The sequence below is a fragment of the Nycticebus coucang genome, chromosome 5 (assembly GCF_027406575.1).
Source record: "Nycticebus coucang isolate mNycCou1 chromosome 5, mNycCou1.pri, whole genome shotgun sequence".
NCBI lineage: Eukaryota > Metazoa > Chordata > Mammalia > Primates > Lorisidae > Nycticebus > Nycticebus coucang.
Genome location: NC_069784.1, coordinates 125,096,304 through 125,101,273, shown reverse-complemented (window position 1 = coordinate 125,101,273; position 4,970 = coordinate 125,096,304). Strand labels below are relative to the sequence as shown.

General features: G+C 38.4%; 1 pseudogene across 1 annotated transcript; it reads right to left on the bottom strand.

Moving 5' to 3' along the window:
* Window positions 1-2,538: 2,538 nt before the first annotated feature.
* LOC128585892 (importin subunit alpha-1-like) lies at window positions 2,539-4,253 on the bottom strand (annotated as a pseudogene). Its single transcript, XR_008380138.1, has one exon. The product of XR_008380138.1 is annotated as an importin subunit alpha-1-like (transcript).
* Between the last annotated feature and the right edge of the window lie 717 nt (window positions 4,254-4,970).

Below are 4,970 nucleotides of genomic sequence, written 5' to 3'. Positions count from 1 at the left end.
AATCTAGTGGGGGTTCTAGAGACAGAACACAATGAACATTGTTGGGATAGTCATGGAAAAGATAGGAGAGAACCCAGCACTCCTCAGGTAAAATCTGAGCTGGATTCCTGGTGGAAATGACCCACTGGTTGAGTCTTGAAGAAGGAGGCCAGAGGGAGAGGAACTCAGGCTGGGTGTGTGGAGAGATAAAGCATCTTGATGTTGCGGTGACAGGAAGCTAATGGACACACGGTGGGTAGTGAGAAACCTCACAGGAGGGGGATGCTGTTGGCAAAGCCTGTGTTTAGGAGCATTGGGTTGTTGCTTTGGGCCATGGGAAGCTCCTTAATGCTCTGAGAAGAGAAGAAACGTAGGTCAGTTTGCCTTGTAGGTATGTTACCTGGCAAAGGAGTATAAGTTTGAGGATACCAAATGGGAGGGAGGGATGTTACAGTTTATTATTGATGAGTAGAGCCTAGAGACTTACCAGATTGTCACTGTGTCCTGAATTCTTGAACTATTCACTTCATTAATGACTTTAATTATACTTTAAGAATGGTTTTTAAAACCAACATAATACACACAGAGTTATAATCCAGGGAACCCTAGGACCCCCGTTCAACTTTAGTCTTGTTCCCTTAGTCACCACTACTCTTCCAGCTGTTTCTTCTTGTAGTTTCTTTTGTACCTCCAAATGACATTTTCTGTTCCTACTTTGTGATTTATTCCTTATAGAGATCGTCTACTGACTTCTTATCGTAACACACGAGATATAACCCACTCTGTCCCATGCTCTCATATTCACAATGTATTTATATCACTTTTTTAGTTTCTCTGTCCTTTTGCGCAGGTCATGACCTGAGATCCACAGCTTCTACTGTCAACCCCCCTGAGACTGTGGTGAGTAGTGCAGGGAGACCACCCTGGGAGAGGGGGCTGGGAAAAGCAGCCTCCCAATAAAACCAGAAACCTATTAAGTGGAAAAACGTTTAGTTTATTATGCAAATGTTAAATCACCCTTTCTAATGAACCACCTGTCAATCTTTTCTTAGAAAGTAAATCAGGAAATAGAATCTTTACAAAAGTTAAATAAACAATTCTCCCACCCCAGCCCCCAACTGATCCCTTAGGCTATCCCAGTCGGTCAGTTGTAAGTTATTATGACCCAGCACTTAAGAATGCTTTTCTGTGACGTATTATGGCCTTAGGTGGGTGGGAAGATTTTCTTTTTGTCTGTACATGGCAAGAGCTGCTTCTCCTAAGAATAGTGGCAACTCGCGTTCCTTCAGCCTGTGACTAATTCACGTGACTCAATCACGGTCTCAGGCTTTGTTGGTGAAAGAGTAAATTCCTGTTAAATTCATATTTGTTCTGGGCGTTGTCTTAAAATATGATCTAAAAATTCAGTGAATAATGGTTTTAATCATACATGTCTTCCTTCAGTTATTTGGTTGAAATTTGTTTTATGGCTAGTATTGTAATCTGACTTGATAAATGTTCCATATGCACGTTGAGAGTATGTCTATCTTGTAGTTGGAGGAGAATGTTTTTTAAGTGTCAATTAGCTAATATCCTCAATATAGTAATATTTACATACATGATATATGAGTCTTCTATATCCTTACTGATTGTTCTATTTGTTCTATGAATTATTGAGAGAGGCTGTTGAATACTTCAACTATAAATATAAATTTATATATTTTCCTTTAAGTTTTAACAGGTTTTTGCTTCATATATTTTGAAGCTTTGTTGTAAGTGCATAAACATTTAGGATTGTTATGTTCTTCTGGTGAATTGACAATTTTATTATATAAAATACATTTCTTTATCCCTGGTGGAATTCTTTGCTCTGAAATCTACTTTGTTAGGCATTAATATAGATTTTTTAGCTTTCTTTCTTTTTAAAAAATATGTATATATCTATAAAAATACATTGTTTTTAACATATAGAAATATAATGCACATGTATGAAACAAAATATACCATGGTTCGGCTAGTTTCGTAAGACATCCAAATTTACTTTTATATTAGAAAATGTATTAATGTGATTAACTATATATTTTTTCTAGCTTTCTTTTGATTAGTTTATTTTTCTCATCCTTTTACTTTTATTCTTAATCTTTTTTGTGCTTGCCTTGTAAAGTAATTTTTGGTAGGAAAGATATAGTTTGGTCTTGCTGTTTTATCCACTCTGACAATCTTTGCTCTTTGATGGGGGTGTTTAGAGCCTACTTACATTTAATGTGATTACTAATTAGGTTAGGTTTAAATTGATCACTTTGCTATTTGTTTTCTTTTTTCTTTTTTTTTTTTTTTTTAAAGAAAAGGGTAGACTTTAATCTTTATTTACAGGACACTGCAAGATATGAAATTCCACATAGAAATAAGAAACCCTTTCAGAGGATAGGCTCCAGACAGTATGTATGTACAGTTTGGAACTGTTCAAGTATAGTTTTGTTGTAAAAAGTGCTACAATAACAGACCACGTTTAAAAAGAGTTCGTAGTAGAGAAATAGTTAAGACAAACTTATACCAAACGCAGTACACGACAACTTTGTACCTCAGCTATACAATCTAAAAGTTAAAAGTCCCAGGAGTCCCATCCTGAACTTGGAACGTATAGCCTTCAGAGGTAGTTTCTAGTACTACATTTTGATCCTCCTCTTCCTCTACAGAGAAATACTTCTCAATCAAGTTTAATGAAGCCTTGTACACAGACTCATTTTCATGGTTTTGTAGAGCTTCAATTTTGTCCAAACCTCCACATTCTTCAATCATTATACTAAGTTTCTCAGTTTCACCTAGTTTTTCAGCAGCCTGAAAGATATTTGAAATGGCATCCAGAATAACCAGAATAATTTTGGTATCTTTTACAGTTAAGAGGTTCATCAATGGTTCTATTATGCCACAATGAACAAGGTATACAATCTGTTCAACTGTTCCACCACTTGTGTAGTTGCTCACGGCCCATACAGCTTCCTTCTGTGTCTTAAAGTCTGCCTTAGCGAGAACACCAACAAGTAATGGGGCTAGTCCATGATTCACAACTTGCCGTATCTGGTCCTGACGGCCAGCTGTGATGTTTGACATTGTCCATGTAGCTTCCTTTTGGATGTTAGTTTTGGGGTTGGTCAGCAGGCTGGGAAAGACAGTAAGTGCTCCTGCATCAATTACAACCTGAGTCTGTTCATCTGTCCCAGTGACAATATTCCCTATGGCTCTTAGTGCAGGAGTCACAATTGGCAATTCAGTAGCTCCCAAAAGCTTTACAAGTTGGGGCACAACTCCTGTTTTCACAACCATTTCAATCCGTTCGTTTGGACCATCAGTAAGGTAAGAAATAGCCCAGCAAGTATCTGCTAATACCTCTGGATCATCATGATGCAGGAGACGCACTAAAGTAGGAAGAATCTGTTCCACAGCATCTAATGGGGGTGCAGGATTCTTGTTGCGACAAAAGTTTGAAAGTGTCCAGGTAAGATTACGTAAGTAACCACATGATAAAGATGACATATCAGGAATAGCTAGAAGAGCCAACAGTGGGTCAACTGCACCATACTTAATAACCAAGTCTCAGAAAACTGAACCATCACCTGCAATGTTTCCTAGAGCCCACACAGCTTGTTCACTGATATGAGCATGGGGAGATGCCGACAGAGAAATGAATGCTGGAATAGCATCTACCTCCATCTACCACAGCCTTAGTATGTTCTGATGTCCCAGAAGCAATGTTAGTTAGTGCCCATGCAGATTCAAACTGAATGGGACTACAATCAGTTCTACCCAAGAAGGACACAAATTTTGGGATCAAACCAGCTCGGATTATATTGTCGATGGGAGGCTGTTTTTCTCTAGAAAGTAGTTTCCTGGCAGCCTGAGTAGCTTGGAGCTGGTTTTCCATATTGGTGCTGTTTATACCTTTGACAATGTCATCCACAGACCAATTTACAGTACCCTGGTTGTTTCGGTTTTCCTGCAGTGGAGAAGTAGCATCATCAGGAAAAGAGCTTACATTTCTCCTTTTCAGCATCTGGTCATCTTTCTTAGCTTTCCTCAACTCCACATTAACTTCTATTCGGCGTCGCCTCATTTCTGTACTGTCTTTTCCCTTGTTCTTGAACCTGTTAAGTCGGGCAGCTGGTGAATTAGCATTCTCATTGGTGGACATGGTTATGAGACAAAGGGAGAAAGCTGCACAGCTAGCTCAAGCTTCCACAGGAGGTGGTGCAGGACTCAGAAGATCTGGGTCGGCTGCCCTGGAAACGTCCACTGCAGCTCAGGCAAAACCAGAAGTTTGAGGCTATGAGTTATGATTTAGCCTGGGTGATAGAGTGAGACCCTGTCTCTAAAAAAAAAAAAAAAAAAAAAAAAACGGGAGGGGGAATTGAAAAAAATCTTATATATTTATCTACATAGTTACCATTCCCACTTCTCTTAATTCCTTTGTGTAGGTCTATATAGTTATCCTTTGGTATATGTGAGGAATTGGTTCTAGGACCCCCACATATACCAAAAGCTGCCCATACTCAAGACCCATAATTGGCCCTGCAGAACCCACATACATGACAAATTAGACCCCTGATTATGTGGATTTTACAACTCTGTCTTTTCAATCTGTATTTGGTTGAAAAAAGTCCATATATAAGTGGACCCATGAAGTCCAAACTCATGGTATTCAAAGATCGACTATATTTCCATTTGGTATAATTTTCCTCTGTCTCCAAGATTTATTTTAGAATTTCTTGCAGTGTGAGTCTTCTGGGGATGAATCCTTTCAGGATTTTACACCTGAGTATTTTACTTTCATTGTGGAAAGATATTTTAGCTGGGTATAGAATTCTAGGTTGAAAATTTTATAGTTTTCATCAAATTTGGAAAAATATGGGCCTGTTTTCTCATCTCTGTTATATGGACAAGATGACCTTTAATGCATTCTTCAACTCAACATTATTCTCTATGTGGAGATGAATGGTGAGACTGAAGAGACAGGT